The sequence below is a fragment of the Mytilus californianus genome, unplaced genomic scaffold (genome assembly GCF_021869535.1).
Source record: "Mytilus californianus isolate M0D057914Y unplaced genomic scaffold, xbMytCali1.0.p SCAF_4, whole genome shotgun sequence".
NCBI lineage: Eukaryota > Metazoa > Mollusca > Bivalvia > Mytilida > Mytilidae > Mytilus > Mytilus californianus.
The window spans coordinates 19,735,510-19,749,691 of NW_026262690.1; positions in this window are offsets into that span (position 1 = coordinate 19,735,510).

Here is a 14,182-nt window from a genome sequence, read left to right on the forward strand (position 1 = left end):
CAAGAGTTCGGGAGACCAAGATATTAATCTGTTGAATTATTCATCTCATAAATATTCATTAGTAATGTGCATATTAATCTCAGTGTGTATTTTTGAAATCTCAGTGTGTAATTAACAATTCTCAGTGTGTGTTTTTCAATTTATTTTATCTCATTGTGTCTTTTTAAAATCTCAGTGTGTAATTTTGAATTCTCAGTGTGTGTTTTTCATTTTTTTAAATCTCAGTGTGTAATTTTAAATTCTCAATGTGTGTTTTTCATTTTTTTTTAAATCTCAGTGTGTAATTTCGTTTCTCAGTGTGTTATTTTAGGTTTTTTTCTCAGTGTGGTTTTTTTAATTCTCAGTGTGTAATTTTTTCGAAAAAAGGGTTTAAACATAGTTTTGACGAGAACGGCCATACCTCACTCTATTAAAATACTGTTGTTTATCGGGTTATTTTCGCGTCGGGATTTGTTCGTAGTTTTGGAACTTGTGTTGGGCAGTTAAATCTTCTCGTTTCATGGCTTTGTACAATACATTTAAACGAAATGTGGAATGTTCTTTTAGTATAAATTTTTGCGATACAATGTCAACCGCGGAATAATAGCAAAACATAGACACATACGATGTCCCGATATACGTCATAAATGTATATTGAGATGTTATGGACGCATGTGGTGATGGATAATTCTGGCATTTTGATATTTTTCTTAGAAAAGAATAATTTTCATGTGGAGCAAATGTCATATTGTTTGAAGCGGTGTAAAAGATTTTATATGTCATTATTTTTACAAAGAATGTATAGGCAAATTAATTGTGGTGTGTGGCCAGAAGGTTTTTTTTGGGTATGCCAATTATATGAATACTAAATCATAAACACGTTTTTTGAATGTTTAAATACCTGTAGTTGTAGCATGTTGTATGCGCTCTGTATTTTAAGAACTGAAACAAGAGTTTGGTCCGTTAATGACATGAGGAATTAATTTGATCAGTGATAGAATTATTTGATATTTTTTTTTAAAAGAACAATGTAAACTGGAATCAAAGGAGGTGTCGGATATACGTTAATGAGCCAGCAACCCAATAGAACAAAACCAACTCAAAATTCAATGATCTCAACTGTTGACATCTTTGACCTTTAGTCTTTATAAATAGATCTTATTTTATTTAAAAATCTAAAGGTCAAAATATGGTTTTCAACAATATCTGTTACCCCGTAAACGGATGACAGGGATTATCGAACACAAGTTCTGTCGTTTTGGTACTTCCGAAACAAACGTATATAGATATAAGAAGATGTGGTATGAGTGCCAATGAGACAACTCTCCATCCAAGTAAAAATTTAAAAAAGTAAACCATTATAGGTCAAAGTACGGTCTTCAACACGGAACCTTGGCTCACACCAAACAGTAAGCTATAAAGGGCCCCAAAAATTACTAGTGTAAAACCATTCAAACGGGAAAACCAACGGTCTAATCTATATAAAAAACGAGAAACACTTATGAACAACATCAACAAATGACAACTACTGAACATCAGATTCCTGACTTACATGTAGGACAGGTGCAAACAAATTCAGCGGGTTTAAACGTTTTAATGGTATCAAACCTTCAACCTTTTTCTGAAACAATAGTGTAACATCACAACATAGAAAGACACACTATAAAATATCAAATGAAATAGCTTAACTCAATCAAAGGACATATTAACACCAATGAACTTACAATGAACAAAAAAATTTGACCTATGATACAATGCAAATACAAAATGAATAAACTAAGGGAAGAATAACATGTTATATCGGTATGAAATGTTAAACAATTTAAGAAAAACAATGTGCTCGAACAAAAATATCAGCCATTTGCAATTATTTTAAACACAGGTAAATGAAAATAACTTTGTTGTTAGGTATACGTGTACAGTTCCAATAGAGAAAGGAAATATTTTTACAAAATAAATAATTTTGATGTTCATAGAACCTTGAAACATATCTTAGTCTCAAAATTAAAATATTTACTTATTCGGATATTAAATAAATAAACATAAATAGTTTTATGGTAAAAGTGATATGCATAACTTATAAATTAATGAAGGACAAATCACATGTACATTTATTGACAAATGTTTCCTTGATTGCATTTGTACTTATAAATTATCATTTGAGATGAGGTTTGTTTTTATTGATGAAGATAAAGCTAATTTTTCATTTATATTTAACATAACAATGACTCCGCTATTCTGAAACTCAAATGTTATAAATTTAGCTCATTGTATATTTACATTAAACATAAGAAGAGAAAATCTGCTTAAACTGCTATTTCCATATACATAAATTATGTTCGTTTCATTTAAAAAAAACAATCCCTTCTTATGCATACGAAAGTGTTTTTTAATAACAAATATATTAGAATATTTATATTTAACAAGACTGTATACACTTGTTTGCTTGTAACTAAATGCTATATAATAGAAAATTTACACATTTTTAAATATTAAATATCAATAAAATCATTATATATCTTTAGGTAAAATGTCAACAAATTTTTATGATATGCATAATAGTGCGGTGACAGAAGTGAAAAAAGTCGCCTAAATTTCGAGTTTAATCTCCTAAAATAACACACGGCTAAAAATGGTCTTAACTTAAAGATGTCTACTTTATTTTCCACCCTGTCGTAAGAATTTCTTTTGGTCATAAAAAATCTATAAAATCGTTGTAATGACTAGAGTATATTGGAAAGTTTGCAACCCCCTTTTTCAAAATGAAAATTTAAACATATTTGCTTACATTTAATTAATATATTTTTTTCTAGATATTATCATATGTCAAAATATTTTATTCAGTATTTCATTTTCATCTAATCTATAAAATTTGCAAAGTTCTGACTGTTTAAAAGTGAAGTAATGTTTATTGCAAATTCAGACACAATCTTTAGTTTCTTCTTCATAGTAGTAGTCATTACTACCTAATAATGTTTTAAGAATATAGTACTTTACAAAACTTAATTGTTACTGATAAAAATTTCAGAACATAAATATTAAAAAGCCTTAAGATATCAACGAAAAAAGAATAAAGTAAAAAACTGCAATTTGAATTTTCATCACGGAACTTGATCACTTTCTTTTCATCACGTTTTGTGTATTACTAAACCTTACGGTTAATAATTTGCACTCAACTGATATTATAAACATACTGCCCTTGGATGAAGGTGTTAGAGTAGATTAACACACGAGGGAAAAAATTATCTCCCAAGACGAAGTCGCGGTTGATAATTTTTTCACCGAGTGTGTTAATCACCCAAACACCTTTATCCAAGGGCAGTATGTTTTTTTTATTATACTGAATGCCTTATGATTCAAGGGTGCACTATGTTATTAGAAGGACAATTGTAAAAAGATAAAGTCATAAATTAAGATAGTTTACTTATAACAACAACAAAACGACGGAAATGATAAATGGTAAATTAAAACCTCGGCCGGAGCGGGTGTTACATTTTAGTAGCACCCGTTGCAAATATTATCACATGTTGCTATGGGTGGGCGGGGCTTATGAACGGTAAGTGAAAATCAACCAATGCCGCGTGTCCAATGAAATGATTCATTGAATGGATACTATAAGAAATTTGCATAAAGTATAATAAATGAAATTATTACTTTTTTCGCTATTATATACAGATAGTTTCAATTAAATGTACTTAACGTATTAGTACCCTATATTCCGTCAAATATCACTTTGTCAGAAAAGTCTTATTGTATAAAATCAGTATAAACTTCCAGAAAATCCATGGACTCTTTTTTTTCTTCGTTCATGCCATCGTTTCAAATAAGGAAAACTGCCGATGCCAAACATTTTGCTGAGGTAAGAATTTTTTTGAAACACACATTTTGCCTTTGACTGAAGAATTCCGAAGACGGGGTTGTGAAAAATCTCCCATATTTAAGTTCTTGGACATGTAAAAATGGCTTGCAAAAACATGTCCCAGAACAAGGTTGTGGTGGAATCAGTGGTGTAACACATCAAAAGCCAGCCCTAATAAAATAGTGACTTACTCGACATGTGCTTACAGATTTTACATCAGAAATGAAAACCAGGTCTGGTTGCATCAAAGACAAAAGCGTGGAGCATGATGAGGTAAAGCTAACAGATTTAACTCCAGACGAAGAACAAGTTCAGAAAATTGTGGACCATGTTCTTGAAAAAATGACTGATCTGTTCACCACAGAACTCCATCCACCATCACTGATAAACATTTCAAGTGGAATATGCACGCTTCAAAAGACATACAGACCTCTTTGACGTCGGCTGTTGATGATGGTAACACAATGGCATGATCATTTATCGACGGGACATTTGCGGAAGGCAAAACTCGTAGTTTCTTTGGTTCTATCCTTCGGTCAAAGTTATTGAAACATTTGAGGACAAAGAAAACAAAATTAAAATGTAGAACAGGAGAAATTTTGAATCTTCGAATTCACATCAATCCTGAACTCGTGTTCCGTCGAGCATTGGTATTAGCGACGTCACGCTTGAAAAGGTTTTGTCATTTCCGATGGGTCCGATCTGCATTCCTTTTTCATGATGATGGAACCATGAGAAAAGCATGTAAAGCCGATCTTTGCCATCAACTCGAGAACGAGACATCGTATTGTCACTCTCTCCCAGAGTTCTATAAATCGCTTACCATTTTGATTAACCAGTGTATCAACGCTAAATATTTGAAACATTTGGTGACCTGGGGACAGAGATCGTCCAATCTCAGCTCTGCTGTTTTCAAAGGATACTTTCGTTGTTGATATCTTTGACAGCTGTGACGTCAAACTTTCTATCAAGGCATCAGAACGGGACCGAAGATTAAACTTAACACCAAAGGTCTTCCAAGTAACTGAAGGTCGCTCCCAACCAGACTGGAAAACGTGTTTATCTTCTAATGAAAATAAGCAAGCATTGATCCAGTTTCTTAGGAATTGTTTTGTTTGTTACCACCAAAAGAAAACATAATAGCAAATAATAGTGAACTAACTTTAGCTAGAACTTTTTCCGATCCTCTAATCGCAAAACACATTTGCGCTTAAACTGTCATTGACTTCGTCGACCTTTTCAGTACGCATGAGGAAGCTGATACGCGTATGATTTTGCACGCCATATATGCCGATAGACAATTTGGAAGTGCTAGCTGTAAAGGAAGGATCATAGCGAAATCCCCTGACACGAATGTTTTAGTTCTTTGTGTCCACTATTTTTCTTCCCTGAAAAACACAGAAGAACTTTGGTTTGAAACAGGTACTGTAACCAGCACTAAGGATGCAAGACGTTTTATACATAAACACGAACTATGCAATTCTTTAAATTCCATCGTCAGTCAACGCTTGCCTGCCGTACATGCAATTTCAGGATGTGACTCCACATCGGCAATGTTTGATATAGATAAAAAAAAAAAGCCGGTTTTCAAAGTCCCGAAACAGGTGTGAAGTGATGTTTCCGATTTAGTTAACCCGCAACTCGACCTTCGTAACTCGCAACTCGACCTTCGTAACTCGCAACTCGACTTTCGTAACTCGCAACTCGACTTTCGTAACTCGCAACTCGACTTTCGTAACTCGCAACTCGACTTTCGTAACTCGCAACTCGGCCTTTTCAACTCGCAACAAGTGAATCTCCTAAAAAAAAACAACAACTAGAAGATCGCATAAAGTCTATTACATTAGATGAACAAAATATTAAACATGACATTCCGTGAAAAAATACAAAATGACCCTTTTCAACCAAATTCGTTCTAAAGTCATAGCAAACTCGAAGTAGCCCATCATGATATATGTGTCATATACATATTCATGAAGTTTTTCCGTGCAAAAACGTTTTTGGAATTTGCCTTGACCAAAAGATTTGCGCGTATTTAAAAAATCTTCAAAAATGTTGGAGGAAGAGCTTTCCGATATACTTTTGTCACACGTTGTAGAAAAGATGAAATGCCAAACTACTGTACAGTTGATATATCCCACATTGACTCTCTATCTCATGAAATAATGACATCACTCTTTCGCAGATTTGCAAAATATGGAAAATGAAAAGCATGCGCTGGAGGGAATATATTTGATGACATAACCAAAACTGTGAGAATATATGAATTAGAAACGGACCAGGATGATTTTTGAAATTGTCTGTTAAATGCAGTATGCTGGAATTTTGAGTCTTCTGATGCGTCTAAAGAACGGGACGACAAGTTTAGATCTGCTTCTTCCGTTTCCGAATCAGAGATAAAAGACTTAACTGAAGGCCAGGAATCTAAAACACTAAAGCTAACACGATGTGGGCGGGGAGAGTGTTGGAAACGTGGAAGGGGGAGGGGGAAAGAACATGTAGCACAAAAGAGTTGCCAGAATTTAAGGACATAGATGCCACTTCACTATATTTTTGAATGCAAAGATTTATCATGGAGGCTCGAACGCAAAAAGGAGAGGAATATACTCTTAAATAATTTTTGGCTCCCACGTTGCTGAAAGTCTTCAGAAAACGGTATTCTTTTACTGGTTAATTTTTTTTGCAGTGTGAACAGTTTAAAGTTGGTTCAGATGAAAGAGAGCAGGTCTAAAATAAAAACGCATTTAAAACTTATGTCTCAATGTGGACATCTGTACTACTGAGAAAGCTCATTACTTGGATAATTCACATTTCAATTAAATTACAGAATAAATTACAGAGTTTTTACAATTTAGACAAACATTTCACAAAGACACAACAAAATAAATAATACGTGTCTCTATACCTCTGTTTACGAAAGAATACAAAACTCTTCAATTTCTCTACAAATATCTGAAACAGCTTAGAAAAATTAATAAAAAGCAATCATCGAAATACTACATTAAATAAAATATGTCATATCAATGTAATTTTCAAGCGTAACAAAATGGTATTATTTTTGAACAATTGTTTCCAAGAATTACAAGTAAAAATAAACCAAATCTTTTTTTTTAATTATGTTAAACAAATCTACTGGAAATGCTTAATACTATAATGTTTTATTCATTGGTGAAGGTGATAAATTAATGTTCACAATAGTATATCTTAAATCTATATAACAATTCATAATTGTTGACATGAACTGTTGTTATAGTTATTTTATAGATTTTTTTGGTTTTCTTTAAAGTGGGGCGCTGTTACATGAATGCTATATGCCCTTCTTTTTGAGGTTTTAAAATAATTATGCTACAAGTAAAACGGTTCTTGGAGCTGTCTAGTGTGGAATAGAAGACTTTAAGATTTTTGTATGTGCGAATTTTGCCCTACTGATGAAAAAGAGAGGCAAAAGGTGTGCGAAAGATAACAAAGGGATTTCCAACTCATAAGTCGAAGACAAATACAGCAAACAAAACACAACATAGAGAACTAAAGACTGAACAACACGAACCCCACCAAAATACCGGGGGTGATCCCAGGTGCTCCGGAGTGTAAGAAGAATGATCCTGTTTCACTAGTGGCACCCGTCGTGTTGCTCATGTGATGTACAAACCCGGTGGTAATGTGAGAAAAAGAGGACGGATTGTTGTTACAATTCGAACATATCCGTCGTCATCCGTGAAACAGATATTCCATAACGGTCAACCAACTCGTAATGGCGTCCGTAAACTTTTCGAAGGGATGATTTCAACTTCACCACTTGAAATACTTGGTTTAATAGCTTCCTTGAAAGCAGCAACTCTCTATCAGGGAAATCATGATAGGAAATGCAGGCACTAGAATATCGTACGAACTGCTGGAATGTTGCTTCATAGAGATGGAAAGTTCATTATTAGAAAGCTGAACTCATCCCGTTTGTCGTTAAGTTTTGTTATCAACCGACATGTTATAAAAATAGATGTTAATTTCTAGATTCAAGTCAAGATATGAGGCAGACTTGACTGTACCAGTTGTATATTTTTTTGCAAGTTCAATCGGATAGATGCGTTCAACATAGTCACTAAATTTCGAATTATATCAAGTTAGAGAACATCAACTATATAGCGGAATGTGAAGTAAAAGGATAATCCTAGCGCCTTTTAATTCCTCCTAAGAGACTCCTGTATGAAGTAAGCCTCATATGAGTACAGGAACAAGTCGGCAAAAAGAGGAACACAGTTTGTTCCCATGGAAATGCCGATCGTTTTTTTTTTTTTTTTGAAAATCACGTTCTCTAAACTTTTAACAAATATACATATTTATTGTTAAAATATAGCTCTAACTATACAATGGCACAAAACGACAAAAACGCTTCAGAAAACCGATCCATCACGTAAATAGTAAAATGCTTAAAAACATTGCAATTTATTTCGAAATAATACCCTGACTAAAAAGGTTTTCGTTTAATCTGTCGTCACAGTTAAAATTATTGTATTATATCTGAATAATTTTATATATTTTTCTGTGTTTTTACTTTTTAGGCATTTTTTTATACAAATGCTATGCTATTTATTGTAAAAAACATTAAAAGAAATTTGCATGGTGTCCCTTTTTGTAAATGACAAGAAATAAAATGAAAAGTAATAATAGGAGATAAATGCGGTATAAAATAAAGGATATGGAGTATGACTATCATGGAAAATAAAGTGAATATGTAAACAATAAATATTCTGATGACCTGAACATATCAATTCACGTATTTATAGTATTTAATATTTTGTAATAACATCGATAGATATGAATATTTGAATCATAGACATTGTTCAGATAATATTATTGAATGGATGAGAGATATGATAACGATACACAGTATCACTATAGTCCACACATACCCAACATCAAAGTTCATGTGATTATTACAACGCATATATAGAAATAAAAGATGTGGTATAATTGCCATTGAGACAACTCTCCGCCAGAATATAGAACTGCACAGAACATTGTATATTCATCGGAAATTCGATATGTGGTCCTGCGCTTCTGCACAACTACCACCAGAAGAAGAAGGCAAGTATTTAGGTCTGCTCCGGTAGAAGCATTTTAATTTTCATGAGTTAAACTACTTGAATTTTAGATATACAGCATACATGTCTTTCGTTAATCTTTTTTTATATCAGATATTTACTCGCAAGTATATCTTTGAATTACAGTGTTGTAGTACACTATAGAGATATTACAAATAATTACACCTTATATAAGAATGCCGGATTTTGATTGGTTGTTAGCCAGTGTATTTTTCGCATATTCTAACATTTTTTCCTCATTTCAAACGAATTTGCCTGTTTTTTCACCACTGCCGGTGAATTTGCCTCAAATTCCCCTCTCTGCCGTGGTATTTGCCATTTTTGATATTCCTTTTTTACCCTCGCGAGCCTGTTCCCGCCAAAATTATTCGGAACCTTTCTCACTTTATCCCGACAACATGGTTAAGCACTATTGATTGAGTAAAACCGAAAACTGTCAGAAATATACATATAAAGAGGGGAAAGACATGTCTATACAAATGAACGATTTAATGATGGAATAACAATGACGTTTACACATATAGATACCATGACGTTACAAAAAGACAGCACTAACGCATATAAGTACATGTATAATTCCCGCGGTACTACGATTTCCCTTCACATGTACAGACAATTTCAATCAAAATCTATTCGGTGTAATTAAACAGATATATCATGTTATGGAGGGGTATTTGCGAAAAATACCAGTCTTGGGACCAAATTTCCCTCGCCTAACGGCTTGGGAAATTTCACCGTCCCTTGACTGGTATTTTTCGCAAATACCCCTCCATAACATGATATACCTGTTCAAAATACAATCAAAATTTGATATCAACTTATTCAGAAATCAGAAATTATGTAGGTTTCAATATACATCTTCGTATCCCTCCCCGGATTTCGGATGGAGATACCCGGTGTGAATTTAGAAAAATAACTACAATGAAACATCGTGGTAATCTGCATTCACATGTACACATAAAGTAATCCATTGTATTTCTGTTTAGAATTGTTTCAAATGTTGTCATGCTGCTGACTTTTAATGCTTGCTACTAGTATACGTAGGTTTTGCTCATGGTTGAAGACCGTACAGTACCCTTTGATTGTTTATATCCTTTTCTTTTGGTCTCTAGTCGATAGTGGCCTCATTCGCATTTATATAAAGAGCTTCAACTACCTCTAGGGTGATTTCGAAGTAGCGGGGGTCAATACACCTGCTTATATTCCTGACCTAAATCTGAGTTTCTGTATAGGTCCCGTAAAATTTCATTGACAAATCAGTCGTTTAGGGAGGTAACCTATACAAGGGGAACACACAAATAAAAAACATTGAAAAGAACAGTCGTAAAGTGTGTCAACAGTTTACATTGATACATTTGTACGTATTTTGTAAATATTGTTTATCTCCGCCTTTTTTTTAAATCGTCTAACTGCAAATCAATCGTATAAAAAACCGAAACTCAAAATTGGAAAAAGAAATCCCCTTTTTGGCTATAGCTCATGTTGTATTTGAGCAATATAAGCAATCATCGAAACTTGAAAATAATTGATTATATTTTACAATATACATGTATATAACATTCAAGGGTAAGAAAAATGTATTAAAATGTATTGTTAAATATAAGCTGCAATTCAAACATGGTAGACATTAGGATGTTAACAATCTTTGATGACTATTCCTTAACGTGGTTACATTTTGTTTGCCATGAAATACAGCAGCCTAACAATTGCGACGTCGTAATGCCCGACTTTGAAGTCATAATGCCCTGCTATGACGTTACATTGGAGTCCCATTAAAGAAAAAGATTACCCAGTATAATCTTTGGTGTTTTATTTGAAAAGGATACAGTAATGAACAAGTGCTTGTATAAATTAAAAATATCAACATATCTGTCACTACGGTAGAAAGAGAGTTAATCAAAGGAGCGATGTGCGATGAATAAATCCTATCTAAAGTCTATTGTATAAAGTGTGATTTTCCTTTCAGTAAGACTTTTCAATATCAGACAAAATGCTGTCAAACGATTCAGAACCATAGCTATAGTGATGGTAGTTGGTTCTGTTCTGTCTATTGGCACCGGCATTGTACTTTTGATAGCAGCTGCAGGTGGAGGATGGCCATTGATGTCTGGAAGTCCAATCTTCTCAGGTCTAATTGTTAGTAATTTATTCTAACTATTTGTCGTAAACACATCATCAACAAGATAACCAACTGCCAAATTCCTCCTCCTCCTCCTCCTCCTCCTCCTCCTCCTCCTCCTCCTCCTCCTCCTCCTCATCATCCTCATCCTCATCATCATCATCATCATCATCATCATCATCATCATCATCATCATCATCATCATCATCATCATCATCATCATCATCATCATCATCATTTGAAAATACTGTTTGAATTGCAAAGTTAACCCCACAGAAAAGACCACTTGCGGTTTATCTTTAAAAAAAACATATCAAGTGAAAGGATTTCAAATGTGATTCATACTTTCCTAGTTTATAATTGTCGAAACAATTTCAGAAGAAAAGGATTGCATTTACATTGCGTAGCAAACGTTACAAAGGATGAGTAAAAATACTTTTTGATGTTACAGTTTACGCTACTTTCAGTTCTATTTGCTGTAGTGCGCGCACCGTGCGTTGAGAGCTTTCAAACTGCTCTCACCACCATTCAAAAATCGATGGCGCTCTCTCCACCGTTGTATTAAAGCCAGTATTGGTATCAATAACGTATTCAAACAGTTACAGATAAACAGAGATTGGCTTTTTCTTTGTGGCCAGTTTTTTTTCTCTTTCTTTTCTGACTTTTTGATGGCTGGTATAAGGCGATACAAAACAGAAATAAAAGTAAAGGCAAATCAAACGACGTATAACGGAATAACGGAATGATGAGTCTCCGTTTTACATGTTTTGGTGAACTTAATTACTATATAGTAATGGAAACATTTTAGAGGCATTTTTATCAGAAACTTCAGGTCACTTGAAGTTTGTTTTATTATTAATTTGCTTTATGGCCCAAAATTCAATGAATGATATAATGAAAAATAAACGTATTATAATGTTTTAATTAGTTTGAGATCGCCCCCGTAATTTTTCGAATCTTATTCTTATTCGTACTCGGAGTCGGGTCGGAGTCGTACACTTTTTGTCAATCTCTATTACAACGTACTATATCTAATATATACAAATTATAATATGTGGTATGATTGCAAATGAGACGACTCTCCACAAGAGACCAATAGATGATTGCATATGATATTTGCCGTTGACAGTTGAGTAGAATCAATCGCTCGATTAAGCATTTACATAAGTATACATTTATAAATGAAATACAAGTTAACATTTTAATTTATTTATAATTTAAGGTTTTAGCAGGGGCTATCTGTGGACTAGTGTTGGGTTGTACCAAGTCCGAATGGAATACTGAAGAGGAAAGATCAAAACAAAGATGTCTGGTATGTTTTAATGAATCTTTATATTAAAGTTAACAATATCAATAAAAAAACCAGATTTAATGCATTAACTAACACTCTTTTTAATTACTTTGTTAACACATACCATAGTTATTGCAGCAGCGCAGGAAAATATTGTCTTCCTAAATATGCATGAACTATTTGCAACTGTACGTCAGGCAAACAACAACCAATCCCGTAATTCTAATCACTTGTGGGATATACTTGTTTACGATTAATGTGTTCTATGAATAGATGGTCAAATAACGATTCAAAAAAATTATTAAAGTGTACTATATATATAATATATAAAAATGTACTGATTTGGTATAGCTATTTTCTACTACACTCGCCGTACTTTGTCTTACAATCCAATCCACTTGTTCTCTGTTCTTTTTCTTTCCTTATTACACAGAATGCGACTTATTATACGAATTTTATGATAACTATGGATTCCACTTAAGAAGCAAGACATGATTTTGGAGGATTTCATTTGAACCAACTTTCATTTTGTGTGGATCACTATTTATCCTACGGAAGCCGATAAGGGTCATCCAAAAAAAAAATTTATGTCGTAATTACGACATAGTATGTCGTAATAACGACATCGCTATGTCGTAATAACGACATCGCTATGTCGTAATAACGACATATTATGTGGAAATAACGACATCACTATGTCGTAATAACGACATATTATGTGGAAATAACGACATCGCTATGTCGTAATAATGACATAATATGTGAAAATAACGACATCGCTATGTCGTAAGAACGACATATTATGTGGAAATAACGACATCGCTATATCGTAATTACGACATATCATCTATATCATCTATAACAACAACCTTAACATTGCTACTTTGTGAGCATCGAAACACTATGGGAAACAACATTTTCATCTTTATTTTAAGAACTACTTGTCAGAATTGAATCAAACTTGATATACGTTTGCACTATAAGGTCATATTCAAGTGTTATTACTTAGTTACACATTGGTTAAAACACATGACCGACAAGGGACTTTGAAAAAATCAATGTTCAAAATCTGCTTCTCAAGATCGCTGAAATGACTGAGCTTAAACTTAGTATAAATATACAATGTGTAAATAGTATCCAGGTCCTTAAAAAGAGTTTTTACGTTTTGAGCTGATCCGAAGTTAAAAATGGCCGCCAGTGAGGGCAAAGTTTGTATCAAAACCCTATCGTAAACATATTCATTTTTGAGAATGATAAACACTGAATTTAATCAAGCTTAATTAATATTAAAGTTAGTTACGCTATATGTCTGCACATAATAGAACTTTATTTCATAATCAAGTCTAATGGGACCCTTTGAAATGGTGAATAATTCAGGCTTGTTGGAGCCTCTATATTTATATTTGGCATTTATGTAGATCACATCAAGAAGATGTGTTAAGTACCAGAAGGATTATGTGTGCTATTGCAATCGCTTGTCGTCCGTCGTCGTCTGTATTTACCGTTAAATTTTTATTAAAGATTACAAAAATCACAAAATGTTGATAAAAGTTTAGCCGCCGTCGCCGCAAAATGAATTCCTAAAGTTTCGCTATTTATGACGTTCGTCGTAGGCGAGGTAAAAATCTGCTATTTCGCTATGTGGTCTTTTTGTATAGTATTGTGGAAATAATTGCATACAGTTCGAGATTGCATGTGCGTTACGTAAGCGCTTAACTGTTTTTTATATCCTGTGGTGTTTGTCGTTGATGAAATATGTTCGCTGTTGTTCTGCAGTTTACATGTTTTGCGACTATTACTACACTGTAGTATATTATATGTTTGTGCGTTTCTCT